This window comes from Tupaia chinensis, unplaced genomic scaffold, assembly GCF_000334495.1.
Source record: "Tupaia chinensis unplaced genomic scaffold, TupChi_1.0 Scaffold000609_1, whole genome shotgun sequence".
Classification (NCBI taxonomy): Eukaryota; Metazoa; Chordata; class Mammalia; order Scandentia; family Tupaiidae; genus Tupaia; species Tupaia belangeri.
In genome coordinates, this window is record NW_006160128.1 from 1909821 (window position 1) to 1932202 (window position 22382).

Genomic DNA, 22382 nt, shown 5'->3' on the forward strand with positions numbered 1-22382 from the left:
GAAAAGGATCACTGCTGAGAACAGATGCCCAGGTGCTTTGGAAAGAGAAGTCAGCAAGCCCTTTTCTGTCTGGTGATAGACAACACAGTGTTCCTTCTCATGGACTCCTCCTGCTCTCCCCAGGACCACACTGAAATGACTAAATCTGCCTGTCACTCCAGTGAATTCAGTCAAATAAGTCAACTTTCTTTAAGTTTGTGGTCTCAACTTCTTGTTGGTTTATTGCAAAATTAAAGGGCACAGAGAGTAGAACCATCAATCAGTAACAAGCAGAGAAACAAGCTCTTTGTGGAATGTATTGAGAAGCAGGAAAGAAGAAAAAATTAAAAGAAACCTCATGAAATGGTCATTTGTTAGGAGAACAGAGAGGGGGAAAAAATCCACATTTCACATGCAACATCATTTAGGAAAAGTCTTATTAAAGGTTTCCTATCTCACCAGGAGAGCAGGCACAAGAATGCAAACAAAAATCCCTCAAAATGATCTGCCATTTATTAGTGCTGGTTTCTTGTGGGTTTTGCCGTATTCCATAGACACAGCCAGAGATCATGGGGCCAAAGGGCAGGAACAGTGACTCAGCACAGAGCAGGAGATGAGAAGCCACCATTGTTTATTAACAAAACAAACAAATATAACTGGCTGCTCCAGCCCTCTCCTCCAAGCTTAATATCACATTATTTAAACTTAACACCTAGTGCCATAACTTATTTGGAAATTTTAATAAATGCCACTTGATGAGGTTGAAGATGGAAGAACATACAATCTAGGGGAAGAAAATGAACATTCCCTTAGTATCCACTGAGTGCCAAACACCTTGTTTATACAACCTTTATTCCTCAAGGTAACACAGTGAAGTAGATGACATTCTTCCTCCACATTAAGGAGAGCAGAGTAGGTAACTAGCCTAGCTTGCAGCACTCAGCAAAGAGACATGACTACAAAATTACTTCTTTCAACTAGATACACCATGTTCAAACATGGCATCAGGAAAACTATTGTGACATTCGAAATCTCACTGGAAGAAATAAAATAGGTAGTTCTGGGAATCACATAATGGTAATTCGCCAGCCCTATGTCTACCTTGCACATTTTCCTCTCCAGATAAGTTTCTTCTCTAAAACAACTAATAATAGCCTTGCCTAGTTCATAAGCGAAAAAGCAAGGAGCCAAGAGGTCTAGGGAACTGCTCATACCCGCAGGCAGAAGAGCTTTAGAACACACAATTCTAATTCTCTGATTCTTGAAATAACTTGGTACTGGGAGAGACTTCTGTACATGACTTCAGAACAGAGAAAGTGCTATACATAATACACAAGTAGGTGTGAATATTTAATATTATCTGAACTTCCTTATCACCAGTAATAAGATAGATATTACATCTCTTTCTACATCAGAGGGGACAAGTGACTTGCCTAAAGTTTACAACATATGAATGGACCCAAATCCAGGTCTCACTCCATAGTCCATGATCCTCATACTCATTGATCCTGAAGGGGAAGTGAGTGCCTCCCAGGGGAGGCAGAATGATAGTAAAGGAATAATCCCCATGAGTGAGCTGGATTTAATGTCATTCTGAAACAGGGATGAACTGCTTGTGAACTATGGTGTCCAGAGGACATACTCTACATAGTGCTTTTTTCTCTACATACGTCTTAACTACTAATAGCATTAGAACCTATGTTCTCTGTTGGGACCAGGTAATGGTGCAATAGTGATACAATTGGACCCATATAGGAAAGGTCCTAGGTTCATATTGAGGATCTCCCTGAGCATGCTGGGCATACACATGCATGTGACTCTAATCTGAGCCAGTTGAGACTAGAGATGGATCACGGTATGAAGACCCTGTTGGGGGTGCCCCCCGCCTCTTGCTCGCTCATGGAATAAACAAATTAGTTTTTTATTTAAAAAAAAAAAAAAAAAAAACACACCTGGCTTTCTGCCTGTGGATGGCACTAGGGAAGCATTGTTGAACTCTCTCTTCCCACTGCCATCATGTCTAAGTCGGAGTCTCCCAAAGAGCCGGAATAGCTGTGGAAACTCTTTATCAGAGGGCTGAGCTTTGAAATTACCGATGAGAGCCTGAGGAGCCATTTTGAGCAATGGGAACACTCACGGATTGCGTGGTAATGTGAGATCCAAACACTAAACGCTCCAGGGACTTTAAGTTTGTCACATATGCCACTGTGGAGGAGGTAGATGCAGCCATGAATGCAAGGCCACACAAGGTGGACGGAAGAGATATGGAACCAAAGAGGGCTTTTTCAAGAGAAGATTCTCAAAGACCGGGTGCCCACTTAACTGTGAAAAAGATATTTGTTGGTGACATTAAAGAAGACACTGAAGAACATCACCTAAGAGATTATTTTGAACAGTATGGTAAAATTGAAGTGATTGAAATCATGACTGACCAAGGCAGTGGCAAGAAGAAGGGCTTTGCTTTTATAACCTTTGATGATCATGACTCTGTGGATAAGATTGTCATTCAGAAATACCATACTGTGAATGGCCACAACTGTGAAGTAAGGAAAGCCCTGTCTAAACAAGAAATGGCTAGTGCTTCCTCAAGCCCTAGAGGTCGAAGTGGTTCTGGAAACTTCGGTGGTGGTCGAGGAGGTGGTTTTGGTGATAATGACAACTTTGGTCTTGGAGGAAACTTCAGTGGTTGTGGTGGCTTTGGTGGCAGCCGTGGTGGTGATGGATACAGTGGAAGTGGTGATGGCTATAATGGATTTGGTAATGATGGGAGCAATTTTGGAGGTGGTGGAAGCTACAATGACTTTGGCAATTACAACAATCAGTCTTCAAATTTTGGACCCATGAAGGGTGGACTAATTGCATAACAGGTTATTTTAGTTTCTGTTTTGTAAAGCATTACAACAAGGGGTTTTAATGTAGATTTTTTTTTTCTTTGTACCCATGCTGTTGATTGCTAAATGTAATAGTCTGATCATGATGCTGAATAAATGTGTCTTTATAATAAATGTGCTGTGTAAAGTTAGTCTACTCTGAAGCCATCTTGGTAAACTTCCCAACAGTGTGAAGTTAGAATCCTTTCAGGGTGGTGCCAGGTTCCATTTCGAAACTAAATTATCATTATTACCCGCTTGGGTGGAGAAGCCAGTTGTCTTCAGAAACATTGGTGTAGTTGAACTGACAGTTATTGTGCCCTGAGGTTCATTCAGAGGTTCACCCAAGCAAAGTCACAATTTGGTTATTACAAAATGATTGTTGGCACATCCTATGCAATATATCTAAATTGAATAATGGTAGTAGATAAAATAGATGGGGATGAAGCTTGTGTATCTTCCATTATCATGTGTAATCAATAAACAATTTAATTCTCTTAAAAAAAATAAGAAAAAACACCTGTGCTCTCTCTGAGGGTGGTCATCTGTTACTAGTGGGAAGCTCACTATAAGTACTGGTTATGGTTTATTAGAAGTGGTCTCCTTCATTAATTCAGCCTTCATTAATTCTGCCAAGGAATTCCCACAGGAGGACAGTGGCAGCAAGGAGTATGAGAAGCCATATCTGGGATTAGGCAGGTTCAGGGAAAGAATGCAAGGAGGTTAAAGAGAAAAGTTTATATTTAAGGCTTTCCTCCCCAAACCCCACCAACACATTCTCTTTGCCCTGAATATGCCATGGGTTTGTATGCTCACCCTTCTGAGTATATCGAAAGTAGAAGTCCTTCTAGACCTCTTTTCCCAGACTAAAACTATTATTATCTTGACAGGCTTTGACAGCTCAAGACCCCATCCCTCTATCATCCACCACTACCTGAAAATTTATACATTCCTTTCTTTCCTTCCCTCTTCCTAGTGAATTAAATCTCTTTTTTTGGAGAGTTTTTGTTTGTTTGTTTGTTTGTTTGTTGCTATAGGGCGCATATGTTTACCAGAAATACAGAGAGACAGAAAGCGAGAAATCATCCCCCAAGGGAGATGGCCATGCCACAATCCCTTCTCCTCCATTCTCCTTTCAGGATCTTGGGCATGCATGTACATGCACCCAGTATGAGTTTAAGCCACTGGATCCAGGACTTGAACTGCGGTCGACTACATGGAAGTCCAGCGACATAGCCATTATGCCATCTGCTGGTCCTGAATTAAATCTTAAGTTTGACTTTCATGGGTGACTTTTACTATAGGTCTTTTGTTCTCAAGGAGGGGAATGTAAGGAGAAGGCTACTGACATACCAGTTACGCTAAGGCACTGACTCTGAAGTGGTAGAGGTGGGTCTTGTTCTAGTTCTTCCCATCTCCAGTTCCTTATTAAGTCCCCTACCTATTCTTCCTTGTCCTCTTCTGAAATAGAAAAATATAGCTCTACATCTAATTGACAGACTCCTCTGTAAATATCTGAAGCACAGTTGTAATATAAGCTAGGTGTCTGTCAAAACGAAATTATCCAAGATATTTATTTAGTTATTTAAAGTGTAAGTTATTTATTATACATGAAGAGACTTCAGAAGTCATTAAAAATAGAATTAAAGTATGAATTTATTTTGGTTCAAGAAAATTTTGAAATCCATGCATAGTTTTTTCATAATATATTTACTTGATCATGCATTTTTTTGAAGACTACACATACTGATTATGGTTAAAGCAAAGCAAAGGTAAGACTGATTTTTTTTTTCTGTTAAAAAGAAGAAGTGGGGCCAGCAGATGGTGCAGTGGTTACATTGCTGGACTCCCACATGGCCACCTACAGTTCAAATCCCTAATCAGTAGCTTCAATTTCACACTGGGCATGTGTATGTGCATGCCCAGGATCTCCTGAGGAGAATGGAAGCAGTCTCCCCCAGGGGTGATTTCTCACTTTCCCTCTCACTGTCTCTGTCTCTCTCTTTGAGGCTAGTGCACACACCCTAAGGCAAAAAACATTTTTTTTAAGGGAGATTTTTTTCTACGGGGGCATGCAGTTGCCAGAGAGACAGAGAGAGACAGGAAGTGAGAAATCTCCCTTGAAGGAGAATGGCTACACCACAATCCCTTCTCCTCCAGTCTCCTCGCAGGATTTTGGGCATGCACATTCACAAGCCCTGCATGAGTCCTAATCCAGAACTGAAACCAGGATTGGCCATGTGGGAGTCCAACGACATAACCACTACACCCTCTGCTGGTTGCAGCAAAGAACTATTTAAAAAGAAAATAAGCAGCAACATAAGTATGTGAATGAACTAAAATGAACAGGAGTAAATACTCCTTGTCAAAAGAGAGGTGAAGAGAGAGTTATGAGAGCCTAGGAGATGAGAAGAGATGACTTCTCACAGTGGAACTCAAGGAAGGTCTCATCTGATCTGGGCCTGGAAAAGAGGGCACGAGTGGGACAAGGGTTATGTGGAAGGTCATTTCGGATGGCAGAAGAAGCCCCAATGTTATGGAATTTGGATCTGCAGAGGAATTCCAGGGGGCGAGAATAAACTCTGGAATATTGGAAGTCACTAACCAGGTGACCAATCTGTCCCATTCTACAATAACAGAATACGTATCCGTAACAAGAATGCGTCCATCTCTAGAAGCAGCTCTTTAACAGTCATGGTAGCAGGCTCTCAGCTGAGAGACTTTGGAGAGGACTTCTCACTTTAAGCAGCTCCTCACACCTGCCTATCCCAACCTTCCAGGAAGAAGCAGCAAAGGGTCTCCATAATCTTCCCAGCACTAAAGTTTGTTCCTACATGAAAAGGTTCTTGCAGTAAAGAAAAAAAAAAAAAGTCAGCTGAGAGATTTCAACGGGTGTGTAAGTGTGTGTGGAGGGGTAAGTTTCAAACTGTATTTAGAAGCAACATTCTGCTCAAACACATCAAAGGGCCTCAGGCCCTTTACAAAGGAAAGGGAAAACCCTAATTCATGTGCAACAAGGTTTAAGGAAAAGGCTTATGAAAGACTTCTTAGCGAACTAAGGGAGTAAACACTAAAACAAAACCACCACCAAAATGTCCTCACGTGGCTATGTGTCATCACATCCATCCTGCAGTTTCCCTCCAACACCCTCGCAAGCAGAGCAGCCCCATCAGACTGTAGGCTTTTCCTATCCTGGAGAAAGAGGCATTATAAACCAAGGCAGAATCCCCTTATTTGTTCCACTACTTTAAAAAATTAATTTCTGCCAGTTACTTTTCAACGTGACTGACAAGAGAGTTTTCCACTTTTCCATTTAGTTTCTCAAAGCCAACAGAAAGCTCAAGTAGAGCTTTAAATAACAGTTTTAATCAACACAACTATAAGGTTATTATTTTCATGTAAATCTATTCTCTAAGTAAGTAGAACACGGGGCCCACAGGGAAGCACCCTGTCTCTAACTCAGACTTGGAAGTAAGAAAAATAAGATGGCTTTCTGGAACTAAACTAAGTACTGGCTCTTACTGGCTCACACAAAATGTGTGTTCCATAAAATAAAGGATCTAGGGAATGATCACTATCAAGGCTAAAACTTTAGGTGAAAAGTGAACAGAGAACTTGGTCATGGAAGAATCAAGCTGCCACCCTCTGAACCCAATGATCAAGTTGATTACCATTAAAGGTGGTACACTCAGACAGTCTGGCCTGATGGTATTATAAAGTAGGAAGCACACAACATTACAATAGAGTATTTTTGCTTTCTGAGTAACTAATGGCATGGCGGTTAATGCTTTCTGACCTTACTCTTTTCCCAAAAATTGAAAAAAAAAAAAAAAGATATTTTTGCTTTAAAAAACAAACAAAAACTCCAAATCCAAATCTAGCCAAGCCTGCTACCTGTAACCACCAGTTTATGGAAATGTACAATATATAAGAACAAGTTAAAGGGCACAGTGAGAATGCCACCAGCCAAATCTAGAAGGTGGGGCATTCTATAACTCGTAACTCCAAAGAGTGACCACCACAAAGGGAAGGTGACAACATGTTATAAATAAAACAAAGTTAGGGGGCATAACAACTAAATTCAATGTATGGACCTTATCTCGATCCTCATTCAAACTCACCTATTACAAAAAGATATCTTTGAGACAATCAGAGAAACTTGAATAGGGACTAGGTATTAGATGGTATTAACAAATTGTTAATTTTGTTAGGTGTGAGGAAGGCATAGCAGTTACTGTTTCATATTTTAAAATGGGGCACATGGAAAATGTGTGATCCAGAGAGAAATTTAAAAATAAAAGAAAGGAAGGATGAAATACAATCATGGTATATTTTGTAGCTCTGCCATGAATACTTACATTGTCACAATAACATAAATGATAATATGATTTTAACTATTTTTTGTTTTCTTCCAGAGGGTATGTGCACTCATCAGAGAGAGAGAGCTGAATGCACTCTTGATGGGACGTGGTCACACAGCAATCCCTTCTCCTCCATTTCTCCATCCTGTAGGGATTTGGGGCATACATGCACACATGCCTGACATGTTTTTCAAGCCACCAGGACCAAGATTTGAATCATAGGTGGCCATGTGGGATCTGGCTTTCTTAATCACTAAGGCACTGAGCTGGCCTGATTTTAATCAAATAAGACAATATAACCATACTAGAAAGAAGGGGAAGACTGAAATTGAAGGAGAGAATGGTATAAGTGCTCAATGATTATTTTTATGAAAGACATGAGATAATGTCCAAAACAGAAAAAGTAAACAGCAGGTCAAGCATATCAGTGAGAAACACAGTGGTAACGCACAGACTTAACAATGAAAGCCCTGAAGCCAGCTGTGGAGGTGCAGCAGGACTGACCTGAACATGCAGGGGCAGCTGCAAGTGTCCCTGATCCTGGCTAGCTGGGAAAGCTGGGGTAAGGGGGGGGCACAAGGGCTGCAGCATGACAACTTGTTGAGAATGTCCTTTATGTCTCTTTCAAGGAAGAAATAAAGAAATAAGCTTAAAAATAATTTAAAAGTGCATGCTCCCAGAGTATAAGAAACAAAGGGAAGAGGGAGAATTGGGTCAAGGAGCTGTTTTTGTCTTTCCAGTTTAAGTATTATAAGATTTGTAAAACCATATAAATGTTTTATTTTGATCAGCAGATGGCATAGTGGTTACGTCGTTGGACGGACTCCCACAAGGCCAACTGCGGTCTGAGTCCCAGACCCAGAGGCCTGAAACACGCTGAGTGCTTGTGCGTGCATGCCCAAAATACCAAGAGGAGAATGGAGGAGAAGGGATTGTGGCATGGCCGTCGCTCCTGGGGGCTGATTTCTCACTTTCTGTCTCTGTCTCTCGAGCAAGCCACATGCCCTATAGCAAAAATCTCTCTAAAAAAACCTCTCACACACACAAAAAATACTTAAATTAAAAATAAAAAGTAATATTTATATCAGAAGGATGTGGGGAGGAAGTCTGTCAGTCAAAAAATTATATATAAAAGATAGGCAAATGATGGCAGTGCTTGTTCCAAACCCAAGGCAAGGTGCCTTTATTTGTTCTACTCCCATGTGACTCAAGTGGGCACGTAGGTAAATGTCCTCTGACAGGTAAATGTTTCCTGTGGAGATACTGAGCAGGCTAACAGGACCTATACCAGAAGCATTTGAACCACTTGACCCCCTACTTACCGAGCAATTGTCCAACAGTTTGACTTCTCATTTAACTCAACTTCAAAGGAGACTCGAGCATACCTCTCTGTTACACAGAACAGCTTAACTTTGCATTGAAAAAAATATTTTTGTATTCTGTTTTCCTGTGAGCTTTGGGACCAAGATCAGGGTTAGGTCCACATGAGTGTGATAAGCTCTCAATCAAAACTTGATCCGTAGGTAAAAACCACCTTGTGATACTTGCTGACGTTGGCTAACAGCCTCCTCCCCAGCAGCTGCCCTAACCTCAGCTTCCTCCCCACTTGCCTTGAGTACCATCACAAACTCCAGTTAAATAAATTACATTACACTAAGTAACTGAGAGGTAACTGTGATTGACCACTTCTAGGAAGACACAGTGGCTGCCACCTGTGGTTCTTTTTAAGCAAAGACATTCTTCACCCAGTGCTTTCAGGGCCCCCCACAAAAATACCATAAGCTATATTTCTAGAACTTTAAAAGTACAGAAAGTATTCCCAAACTTAAAAGGTCATGGTATTAAAACATTTCAATATTTTATAAAGAAAATATAATCATAAATATTAGTAGTAAGCACTTTGAAAGCGCTCTTTATATGTAATATCTTATGGGGGTAAATATTTCTTTCTTTATTTTATTTGTTATTATTATTATTTAATGTGATGAGAGAGAGAGAGAAGATGAGAGAGCAAGCCCCCAGGTCTGAGATTTGAACCATGATCGGCCATGTGGGAGTCCTGCACCTTAACAACCACACTACTTGCCAGCCCCATGTAGTATCCCATTTAATCCTCAGAAAACCCTGTGGTATAGGGTCATTCTATTTTTATTTCTATTTATTTATTTATAAGTGTGGAAAATAATACACAGCAATACTGAATAATTTGGCCAGGGTCACATAGTAAGATGGAGCCGAGATTCATACCGGCAGTCCAGTTAGAGTCTGGGTCTCTGCGATGATAAAGTGTCTTGTTGAGACTCACATAACCAATATGGAGCAGAGCCAGGAAGAGGCACTCTCAGTTTTTACTATGAACCTACAGAAGGAAATAGAAACCAATGGAACCCTTGATACACAACTTCCCAAGCATAGCCACTTCCATTGGCTCCAAACAAGCTGACCAGACACTTAACTGATATAAGTCCACCCCAACAATCACCTGGTGAAGTCTCTCTGTGACAAATGAATTCAAAACTTCAAAAATTACCCCCCTGAAATAATAACACAAACTGTCTGATTAGAGACACAAAAGGAGAATGGCACATTAAAATTGTTGACCATTCCATTTTCAAGTGGAAATAAACAGCTCACAAAGACAACCGCAGGTACCTGTCTTTCTCCTCCCTAGAGAAGTAGGAATGCAAAGAAAAGGGTAAATTTAGAAGGTTCCCAGAGTTTTAATAAAACTGCCTTTACATTTTAACAGCTACCATTTACTGCACAGTGTGAGCAATGAGGTTAATCACCTTGTGAACATTATCATTATCAACCTCAATTAGCTCGATCCCTCACCCTGAGCTGGTCAGTCTGCTATACAGTGCACAGAGATTCTTTCCTTCAATCCTGATCACTGTCCTATAAGATGGGCCATATTATTACAATCATTTTATAGGTGAAGAAAGTAAGATTAGAGAGTTTATTAAAACCATACAAGGTAGTGCCAGCTGCTGTGTGCAGCCGTAACAGGCTAAAAGTCATATGGCTGACTGTGGGTTTTTACCCCCTGATTGACTTGAAAATAAGCCAACATGGGCACCCAAGATCCTGAGTAGCTGAAGGGCTGGCCAACGGGGAACAGAGTGATAAGACCCTGTTGACGCTAAGGGTGCTTCTCTCTCCTCCCTTTCCACCCCACCGCCCCTCCCCACCATGCATGTGCCTGTGCTATTATTCAAATAACAAACAAAAAACTGTACAAGGTAACTGTACAGAGCTGGAACCTGAAATTAAAGCCCAGAACACAGATCTACTGGAACATAAAGCCTTGTTGCTTAAGCACTAGGCTATACTTCTTTGTCCTTATTGACCTTCACAACACATCTTAAAGTTAGTGCTATCAGCCTTATTTTATAGATGAGTGTCAGAGAGGTTAAAATCATTTCCTGAACACATGGAACTGGTAAGTGGTAAAACTGGAGTTCAACTCTAGCACCATTTCACTCCAAAGCCCAAGTTCTTTATCACTCTATTCATTATCTCTTTTTTCACTGGAATGTGAGTTCGTTCATTCAACAAATATTTATCAAGAGCTTGCTATGCACTGGGTACTATCCTAGGCAGTCATAATGTAAATGAATAAGGCAAAAATAAACTCATACTTTGTGGAGCTTATATTCTAGCACAGGAGGCAGAAAATAAATAGAAGTGATAAATTATATGGTATGTTAGAAGGTGATGGGAAATAGGGTCAGTCCCAAGCACAGTAATTAAGCAGTAATGCACTATGTATAGAAAGCAAGACCCCACATGGTTGAATAAGACTGGAATCCTGGCCCCTGAGTAACTTGAGAAACATGCCAGGCACATGTGTGTGCATGCCCCCAAATTCTGAAAAGATGGGGAAATGGAGGAAAATGGATAACAGCATAACCATACCCCAATAGGGACTGCTTTCTCTCTCTCTCTCTCTCTCTCTCTCTCTCTCTCTTTCAAGTGCACATGCACTCTGGCAATTAAAAAAAATTAAGAGAAAGTGATAGGAAACAAACTAGGGTAAGAAAGATTTAGTAAAAGGCATGAGAATGCAATTTTAAACAAAGTGGGCAACAGGCTTCATGGAAAAAGAGAAATACGAATATGGACTTGATCAGGTTGACAGCTGCAGGCATATGGAGACCCAGTCATTCTGTAACTCCTCATCAGAAATCTTTCAAGGTGGGAACCAGCAGTTAGCGTAATGGCTATGTCGCTGGACTCCCACATAGTCAACCGCGGTTCGCGTCCCGGACCCAGTGGTTTAAAACTCACGCCGGGCCCGTGTGCACGCGTGCCCAAGATCCTGAAAGGAGAATGGAGGAGAAGGGATTGTGGCGTGACCATCCCCCCTGGGGGGGTGATTTCTCGCTTTCTGTCTCTATGTCTCTCTCTGTCTCTCTGGCGAGCGCACGCGCCCTATAGCAAAAACCTCTCAAAAAAAAAAAAAAAACCAGAAATCTTTCAAGGTAAATCCTTTAACCCTTTAACATCATGTCTTATATGAGATACCAAAAAAGCAGAAAAGTTAAAAAGCCAAGCGCTTTTTCTCAACTTGCCAAAAATGTATGCTACAAGGAGACAAGAAAACGCATACACGGCACATTTGCATTACAGATGGAATTGGTAAGGTTGTACCTCAACAAGGAAAAAGAAAGTGCTAAATATTGTATTTCACCTATTGAGAATTAGTTCCCCAAGTCAGCGGCCTTCCCAGGCAATCTGGGTGACATCTTCATCAAGGGCTCAGACTACAGATGCTAATTCTACAAATACTCTCATAAAATGGTACTGCATAACAGCCAAAGACTGGCTGAACCCCCATGGTCCAAATGTGGTACCTCAAAACAAAACAAAACAAAAAAGGCAAGCTACATTACATTTTCCCTAAGTTCACAACGCCAAGACCATCCTACATTAAGAGCTCTCACTACACTACAATGGTTGTGAGGGAGTCCAACATGATTGTGGAAGTCATAGAGACAGGTCTTTCAGGCAAGTGAAAAAAAGGAAAATCTCTATTAGGAAAGAGCCCAAGAACTCATCCTTCTATTCTAGACTTTCTAATAAGGAATAATTAAAGTTAAGCACTGAAGTTTGGTGCTTTGCCTCCTCTATGAACAGCCCTTGGTTGAACCATTCTCCTCTTTCAGCTCACAAGCACTCTTCAAATTTGCCTTATCTCAGAACACAGTGCAATATAGTCTACATGGCCTCTCCTGTATTAGCCTGGGTCACAGAGCATATTGTAAAGAAGGAAATTGAAGAATTGCCCAGTTGGTAACCAAACTTAAGGTTGAGATGTTCTTGCCAGGATTAAGGTTAGGAAAGTATTACACAATTATTTGGACTGTATTTTTACTTTTGGTTTACTTGTTGGTGCCTGGTAAAAGACGGAGGTTCTTTAATAGCTGTTTCTAATCAGAAGATGAACATGACCTGAAGCTTTGGGTCAGGTATGCAGGTCGACCTAGGTCTTCCTTCAACATTGGATCCAAGGCCTGCCTCGCACAAAAGATCATACTGTTTTTCATGATGCAGATTCTAAAAAAATAGGTTAAAGAGAGAGAAGAGGAGAGAGGGAAGGAAAAGCAAGAGAGAGGGGAAGACAGCTTCAGATTCAATCCCTTAGTGAAACACAGTTTACTGAGCTCCTACCAGCTCCCAGGCATCATTCCAGATTCTGGGACAAGAACAGAACTAAGGAAAGCTGTGTCTGCTCTTGGAGAGTTAGAACCCAAACCCCTTCCTCAGGATCCAGCAACAAACAAGGAACCCAGGAGATGAGCAGGACAACTTCAGACTAATAGGGTGAGTGATGTGAAGAAATGATATACTGGGTGTGGATTTTGATAGGATGATCAAGGTAAGCCTGTCTGAGAGAGGACATTTAGGTGGAAATCTGAGCAACAACCATGGAGTGGCACACAGTTGAGGGCAGAGAGTCTCAGGCAGAAGACACAAGTTTAGAGCTGGCCCAGTGGCAAAGTGATTGAGGGTGCTGTACTCCACGTGACCAACTACATTTCAAACCCCCATCCAGTAGTGTGTGTGTGTGTGTGTGTGTGTGTGTGTGTGTGTGTGTGTGTACATGCCCAAAATCCTGATGGGAAGGAGAACTGAGAGAAAAAGGATTGCAGCATGATCACACTCTATTTAGGGTGCTTTCTTTCTTTCTCTCTGGCAAGCCCACATGCCCTCTGGCAATAAAGAAAAAAATTATAATACATAAATAAATCAGTAGACACACTTTCTTTCTTTCTCTCTGGCAAGCCCACGTGCCCTCTGGCAATAAAGAAAGAAATTATAATACATAAATAAATCAGTAGACACAAACGTAAAGGTCGTAAGGAGAAACCCTAAGAACCCAAAGACTGACAGGCTTTGGAGAACAGTGAATGAGGAGCGAGACCAGAGTGGGCAGGGTTGGGTCAGGCAGCACTTTTGAGGCCAGCACGAAGGCTTTGGTTTGGTGTTAAGGGTAGCAGGAGGCCACTAGGAGGTTTGAGGCAAGACAGTGACACAATCTAGCTAATGGTTTAAAATGTGCTGATTTTGAGCAGTTAAAACTCAATCCTTCTTGGCTGAAAAGAAAGGGGGGGGGGATTGTCTATCAAGCTCCTCTTCAGGCTGCCAAGTGTTAGGAGGAGTTTAGATTAGAACACCAAGTCCCAAAGACATACGGCACAGGCAGGGAAGTCCCGTAAAGGGTTGAGGTGGAGCTAGAAGAGTATTCTCTGAGCCCCATCTTCAAAGAGAGGCCAGAGGTTGACACTTGATGGTGGAAGGGGTCTGACCACACTGCAGTTGCTCCCAATGAATCTTTCTTTTAAGCTTATTTATTCTTTTCTTCCATGAGTAAAAAAGGTAGGTAGGTAAGGAGAGAGAGAAAGACCTTCAGCAGGGTCCTCATGCTGCAATTCACCCCAGCCTCAACCGTCCCTGGGTCATGGTCACACACACGCAGCATGTCTAGGGAGGTCTCTGGTCCCAAACCTGAAAATTTCCCATGAGTCAGCACTGTGTTACCGCTATGCCACCCTCTTGCCCCTTCCAGTTGAATCTTAACAGAACTGCCAGCATCTGAAGAGATTATTTTTAGCTGGAAACATTTTCAGACAGAATTATTGCACTTCGTCCAAGGCAGGATGTGGTCTCACTCTATCGGTCAGTGAGTACTTCGTCACTACCAAATGCAGCATAGAACAAAGGCGAAAAGGTGACTATTGTGTAAATTAAAGATGCAGTGTGCTTTTGAGGATCTGAAAGTCTCATGGAGAAGAGAGAAGATGGAGACTACCGATAGTAGTACACAGAGTCATCTTTACATATATGTAGATATTTAGAGATAAGAGTTAAAACCCAGGTCTTTTGGTTCCTGGTTCATTGCTGTCTCAGGTGAATGAATAACCCATCAAGTCCACGGTTTATGATTCTACTTGTGAAGAGATCTGATCATTCTGCTAGGAATTTCTAACTCCCACTATTACCCCCCAAAAACAAAGGTCATCCATAAACAGTCACTCGCCAGAATCCACTTCAGCAAATTTAATCTCTTCCAACCCACCAACGGTTTCACTTCCCTATGGGGAAGCTACAAAATGTACACAGGAGGAAGTGAGAATGACCTGCTAGTGATCAGTTGTCTTTTCAAAATGCACAATCTACACAGTAATACACATATGTACACAGAAGCACGTATGTGCATGTGTGTGAATGTATGCACATAACAGTTCATTCAAGGAAAAATTGATCTGATTTCTCTAGGTGGCTGAAAATGCAATCCTGGGAACCAGCAGTTAGCGTAATGGCTATGTCGCTGGACTCCCACGTAGTTGACCGCGGTTCATGTCCCGGACCCAGTGGCTTAAAACTCACGCCGGGCGCATGTGCATGCGTGCCCAAGATCCCAAAAGGAGAATGGAGGAGAAGGGATTGCAGCGTGACCATCCCCCCTGGGGGGTGATTTCTCGCTTTCTGTCTCTATGTCTCTCTCTGTCTGTCTGGCGAGCGCACGCGCCCTACAGTGAAAAAAAAAATGCAATCCTCACCTTGCTGCTTAAGGAGAGAAACATGAAAACTCTAACAGAGGCTTATGTTAGTCTCTCCTCTCCCTTCAATTTCCAAAAAAAAAAAAAAATGTCATTTAGTCGCTTTTTTAAAACAATAGCAATTTATAACAGCAGCTAATGGACTACATGAAAACCTCTGGCATATTACTTGACATCTGAAAAGTTTGGTTTTGTCCGTGTGAAATGAGAACCATAGAACTGACAATCCTCAGCATCAGGGTTGTTAGAGCTTGAGAATGACATGACTTGCTCATTTATGATAGAGCACTGTGAGAACGGCAGTCATTAAGAACATTTTTATATTGCATTCCTACCTGAGGTGATAATGTTTAATCTGATATGAACATAGCTTTATCAGTCAAATAAGTCATTATCTCTACTGTCAGATAGAGGCTAAATTTGGGGCCTATAAACCAAATATTTCAAGATAATTTCCTCTATGTAGTTGAGGAGTCTTCTTTGAGAATTCGTCGCGGTACCATGGGGGTTCTGACATAATCCCTCTACAAAAGGTTCATATCTAGAAGGACCATTCTTTCTATTAACATTAATGTTGGCCAAGTAATCTATCAAACCCTATGCCTCATCTAATATTTATTTGGATTTTTTACAACAAATTTCTGAGATAGATAGAAACTTTGATGTCATCTTCAGTAACACATGAGAAGACTGAGGCTCAGGGAAGTTAATGGAATTGCTCTTTCAAAAAAAAGGTAGGATTCTAATCCCAAAATGTAATGATGTTTAACTATTATCATTTCTCTTAACCAGAAAAATATAAGTTAAATTAAACTAGCAAATCTACAGCATCACTTGCTTGAGTGGGAAGGCAATTGTTTGCAAAAAGAACATGAGGCAACTTTTAGGGGTGATAAAATATGGTTATAGGCATTTATATTTGCCAAAATTCATTAAACTATATACCTCACTGTATGCAAATAAAATTGTAGAAAATGTAAAGTTCGTATAATCTCCCAACTTTTTGCTTCCCATTAGCAAGAGAAATGATTGATTATTGTTCTCCTTCTACTGCCTTTGTCTAGACTAATTCTTTCCCTTGACTCTTCCCGTGGTAAACATGCTCTTTTTTATCATCATCACTTTGATATCAAATGCAATGACATTAAATTAGGTTTCTTAAGTTTGTGCAGGGGAATTTCTTTTTCATATAATACTTTACATATTTGCCTTACCCCAGTTGCCTAAATTGAGGTGTATTTTTAGTGTCTGTGGTTGTCACAGTGTTCCTGTTATTAGGGTTACTCTGGGGATCTGGATTAGCTGGATGTTCACCTTCAGAACTCAAAAGTAAAAGAGCAAAAGTTTCCAAAGAGGGGGAACAAAAGTCTTTGCTGACAGCACAATATTCTTCCCCTTTCTGAATTGCTTTTCAGCCAGCTAAAGAACACCAGGTCATCAGAGGCAATGTACCCAGACACACTGACAAGTCAGCTCTACGCAGTGAAGAGCATCTAGAGGGAGCCCAAGGTTTTGGTCTCCTGCTTTGGAGCTAATTCAGAATTCAGATTCTCTTTTCCCAGAGGAAGAGTACTGTGTTTCTGTAACTCTTTGCATAATAAAGCCTGTGCTGATGCTTTTCATTAAATAGTAACATTTATAATACATATATTCACAGGACTTCACAAAGTGTTTTCACATTTATTACTGCACTTGCGGTACAACCTTGTGAGGTTAATACAATTATTGTCCTGTTTTATGATATTAGAGTCACTGAAGATACACATAATTTTTCAAAAGACACTCAGCTCTTTCTATTTTTTTTTTCATTTTATTTATTTCTTCCATAAGCAAGAGAGACAAGGAGAGAGAGAGAGGCATGCACTTCCGACAGGGTCTTGATGATCTGATCTACCCTGAGCACCAGTGTATTCAGGGACATTTTCAACGTGAACTCAGAACATTCCCATATGGGTCAGCCTTGAAGAGAGTCACATTTTACTGCTGCACTCCTGGTCAGCCCCCAGACACTCAGCTCTGAAGAGGTAGAGTCAGAATTTGGTCATGTTATTCTGCCCTCTATTCATCTATACTACCATTGGCTCTGATAACTTCACTTAGCTCATAAAGCCATCATCCCTCCCAAGAAACGTCAGGGCTCAGAACATGATACCTGAAAGTGTGGCACCTTGGCATACTGAGTATTTTAAACTAAAGGAAAAGAGAAAACTGCAAAAGTAGGAAGGTCCCCCTCTGATCTTCTGCCCCCTCTCTACCCTGAATCAGGTCATAAAAGAATTCTCTGACCTACCTTTCCTGAAAGGTCATAAAACTCTCATTACAGAGCGGTCCTACCCTATATCCTCCATTCTCCATCCTGTCAGGATTTGGGGCATGCACACCCAGTGTATTTTTCAAGTTGCCAGAGCTAGAATTTGAACTATGGTCAGCCATGCGGGTCTGGCTTCCTTAACCACTAAGCTTGGGGCCAGTTCCCAGTCCTCCAGTTTATTACCATTAGATCATACCCTTTTGTCCAATGATATTTCTTCATGACTATTCATAGAAATGTAACTTTCCCTAGGCTTTTGTGTCTTCATTTCTGATGCCTATCTGTACCATAAAACTTTGGTTAAATAAATTTGTTAAACTCTTCTTAATCTGGCTTTGTTCTAGGGGTGTCAGCTATGAGCCTTTCAATAGGTTAGAAAAAGATACAATTGTGCTGAGTGAGCAGAATCGTAAATAGAATGCCCTTGTTACATATATCCTTACCATAATATACCCACTTAGTAATTTAGTGCTTGAGACCATCAAAAGTGTTTTGTGTTACAATGTATTAGATTTCCAGTAATGGAAAAGCATTCTCACTGGACTATCTCCTCATACACTGTAATATCTTAAATAGTTTAATATCATTGCAATTAAATGAAAATGTTCTCAACAAACTAACAGAAAGATACTACCTTTTCTCCTCTACAGTATCTAGAGACTGAACAGGGACTGAAACTTTGTTTCCAATAGCAAAAACACCAATCACTTTGCAAGACAAGGACTTCCTCATGAGTAGAGAAATAAATAAAGAACAAATGTGAAGGGACCATCCATCTATACACCCAGTGCGTATACTTAAAACAGTTTGGTGGCATCACATCTTATTAATTGTGTACTTCCAACACTGCTATATTTATAGTTCACATTTAAAAAAATTATTTATTATTATTTTTTAATTTGACCAGAGACTGAGAGAGAGAGAGAAGTGAGAAAGTAAGCCACCAGGTCCAGGACTCAGATCTCAGTTGGCCACATGGGAGGCCAGCATCTTAACCACCATGCCATCTGCCAGCCCCTATAATTTGCTAAGCCTAAACCAAACTCTAATACAATAATATTCATTCAAAATACTAGTTATTGGGACCAGCAGTTGGTGTAACGGCTATGTCATTGGACACCCATGCAGTCAACACAGTTCTAGTCCTGGACCTGTGGCTTAAACTCACGCTGGGTGACTGTGCGTGTGCACGCGTGCCCAAGATCCCAAGAGGGGAAGGGATAGTGGCGTGGCCATCCCCCCCTCCCCCCGGGGAGTGAGTTCTCGCTTTCTGTCTCTGTCTCTCTCTGTCTTTCTGGTGAACGCGTGCGTCTTATAGGAAAAAACCTCTTTAAAAGAAAAGGAAAAGAAAGAAAAGAAAAGGAAAGGAAAGGAAAGGAAAGGAAAGGAAAGGAAAGGAAAGGAAAGGAAAATACTAGCTATTGACTCCGTCCTCTAGGTTTCCTCCCTGATCTTCCAGAGTGAACTGTTCTTCCTCTGTACAACGTGATCCATACCAATAGAATAGCATTTATTACCTTATATTGTACAGTTATTTATTTTCACACCAGTCTGCCCCACTAGTCTGGGAACATCTTAACAAGAAGAATCACATCTCATTGATTTTTTTAACATCTGGTACACAAGAGATCCTGAAGAAATGACTGCTACATCTGTGATATACTTAACCACAAATGAATGATAAATTTATATTTTTATTTGTTTAATGAGGGGGCAGGGGGAAATAGCCCTGACAGTGGCCTACCATCTCACAATCCTCTCTCCAAGACTTCTAGCCATCTAGAATCATGGTTCAGGTTGACCCAGGATCCAAATCTAGGCTCTTCCCCTATGGCTCCAATATTGCTCAGTGACACCCTACAGGCTATACCACTGTGGCTGGGCTAGTGAGTGATCAGATTTAAGACACTAAGTTTACTCATGCCAAATCACCGTCCCAAACATATAGTAGCTCTGCCATTACTATCCTCTTTCTCAATCCAGTTTAAGAATCATATTTTAACTACTTATAAATGTTATCATAGGCTCATAAGGGTCTATTCACTCCAGACTTCAGGATAATAGAAAGCCCTAATGATAAAGTGAACTAAACACTGGACAAGAAGCTGAAAACCAAGACTATCCTACTCATTCCAAAACATCTTGTCACTTGACTAATATTTTACCTAATCCGTTTGACCTAAACTATCCTATTTATTTCACACCAACCCCAATGGAAGTATTATAGGTTATTTTAGAGGAATAGTTCTGAGAGATAGAGGTCTTTAGATTCCATAGAGCATGTTCTTCTATTGGGTTGTCAGAAAAGTCAGGAAGCATTTTTCGTTTAGAAAAAATAGAAAAAAATACATCATGACTTTTTCAACAACCCAACGCTACTTCATGTAGCCTCCATTATGTTTGTAACGGCTAATATCCCAGCAAGGCAGATGAGAAACGGTTGAGAAGAGATTAAGACACAGTGCTAGGCCAGCAGGTGGTAGAGAGGTTAAGGCACTGGATTCCACATGGCCAACTCCGTGGATGCAGCTACTTGAAGACCATACCAGCCCATGTGCGTGCATGCAAGCCCAAGAGGCCAAGAGAAGAACGGAGGGAAAGGGATTGCACTGTGGCCAACCCCCTGGGGAGGAGGGCAGTTTCTCACTTTCCCTCTCTGTCTCTCTGGCAAACATACGTGCCCTACAGCAAAAAATAAAATAAAATAAAATAAAATAAAATAAATAAAATAAAATAAAATAAAATAAAATAAAATAAAATAAAATAAAAAAGAAAAAAGAAAGAAAGAAAGGAAGAAGGAAAGAAAGAAAGAAAAAGAGACATGATGTTAACCCTTCTCTATCCTCCCTGCTATTCGCTGTCCCTGGGTCCTGAAAGCTGCTGACATCTCATTCAGCATTCAGTACCCCAAACTAGCTCCTATTAACCTCTACTCTGATTAAAATAATCCCTGCTTCGACCTCCTACCCCTGATAACTATGTCAAGGCTTCAGAAAAGTCCTAACTAATTTGTATCCACTTTGGTTTTCTCAGCCTCTAAACAACTGAAAAACAAATACCCTAGGAAATGCTTCCAGTACTTCTGGCATTACCCAGAAACTGGTAAGGTCCCAGAAACCACAAAGTCTCTCTCAGTTGCTTATCAAAATTTTCTCACAAACATCTGACCATCCAGAACACTACCTATTCAAAATCTCTCTCTTCTTTTCCATGTCGGTAAATCTTATTGCCATGCCTATCAACCTCTGATACAATGTTAGGAACCTGACTTCATTTTGGCCTGTACATCGTTCCCAACTAAATCCCAGGATTCCTAGAATACCAGGAACATTTTAAGCATTTCCTTTAGTGTAATCCCAAATGTTAGCCAATAGGACAACCCTATCCCTAATTACTAGCAGAGGATAGCCAGTCAAAATAGTCCTATTGGGGCCAGCAGGTGATGTGGTGGCTAAGGCCCTGGACTCCCACATGATTAACCATGGTTTGAGTCCCGTACGTGGTGGTTTGAAAATCACACTGGGCACGTGTATTTGTGAGCCCAAAATCCCAGGAGGAGTATGGAGGAGATAGGACTGCAGTGTTGCTACCCCTCCTGGGGGGGTTGATTTCTCACTTTCCCTCTCACTGTCTCTGTCTCTCTCCAGCGAGCAAGTGCGTCCTACGGCAAAAACCTAAAACAAAAACAAAAACAAAAACAAATAGTCTTACCAGTTAGGAGCCATAATACTGAATAAACACAATCTTCACTTCTTTTCTAAATAACAGGAGTCCCAATGGATAGAGCGCCCTCCATTTTTGTCAGTGAATCATGAGGTGGCAAGAAAGCTCAGGGACTAGAGGCCGTGTCTACAGAGCCATTTCAAGGATCTGGCATAGTGGGACCGTGGCTCTCCCCTATGTTTTGGGAGTCTATGTTGTTCCCAGAAGAGAGAATTAGAAGGCAACAAGTACCAAAAAAGATCAAATGTACATATAACATGAATTTGCCGCTGACTTCTCTGCACATCGCTTTTTGGCATCCCTTTCACCTCCTGTACATTATGAGTTCTGCATTCTGGCTTGTGATGATCAAGGCCGCCAGTAGTTCTTATTTAAACCAGATGTTTTCCACAAGAAAGTCAGCTGAGGGGGAAGGGCCAGGCCCAGTATGAAAGAACGTAGGCCCTAGACCTTCCTTCTCTCAGAGATTGCTGATTTGACTCAAGTTTCCGAACTGAAAACCTGACATATTGTTTTTTGCTTACAGTAAAATGTAACTTTGTGTGTTCAGACAAAAACTAGTGTCAGAAAAGTAGCGCTGTGAAATATACTACTGTTTAATGTATAAATAACCAGTGTCAAACACAGAAATCTAAGATTTAAAACTAGAATGAAGTATTCATAATGGATATTATTATGAAATAAGATTTAAGCTCAAAAACCTTATTTAAATTTTTGTTGAAAATATGCTGTCACATCACTAGGACTATCGATGCTCCGTGAGACCTCACTCAGCCCATCTTTTCTCCCTTTTCACTGCTTAGGTCTTTCCTGTCTTCTAGAAAATGAGAAATTCTGTCTTTTTAATAAGCTGGCTAGCTTTGGGTTTCGGTCACTTGTAACAGAGTCTCGATTAAAATGTAACCCATATTAGAATCCTCTGTTTAAACTCTCTTGCTACAGAAGTTTGTGTAAAGAAATCCTGCAAAAGCTGCAGGGGCACGCCTGCCCTCTCCTGCTCTCTTCAACCCTCAGAGCGCACTAGTGAGGCAGATGCTCCCTCTCTTTGATGCCAATGAGGATACTGAGGCCC

At 41.0% G+C, this 22382-nt stretch overlaps 1 protein-coding gene, 1 long non-coding RNA gene and 1 pseudogene across 4 annotated transcripts in view; 2 read left to right on the forward strand and 1 right to left on the reverse strand.

Annotated features, from left to right (window-relative positions):
* Positions 1 to 22382, reverse strand: part of RAD51B (RAD51 paralog B) — a 646490-nt gene that overhangs the window by 214543 nt on the left and 409565 nt on the right. The gene's annotated exons all lie outside the window — the stretch shown is intronic.
* LOC106736016 (heterogeneous nuclear ribonucleoprotein A1-like) lies at positions 1996 to 2843 on the forward strand (annotated as a pseudogene).
* The window catches only part of LOC102496471 (uncharacterized), a 57557-nt gene continuing 47968 nt past the window's right edge, over positions 12794 to 22382 (forward strand). For all 3 annotated transcript variants that reach the window (XR_336022.1, XR_001371151.1, XR_001371152.1), the window contains exon 1: positions 12794 to 13036. This is a non-coding gene — a long non-coding RNA (uncharacterized LOC102496471). The remainder of the gene's footprint in view (positions 13037 to 22382) is intronic.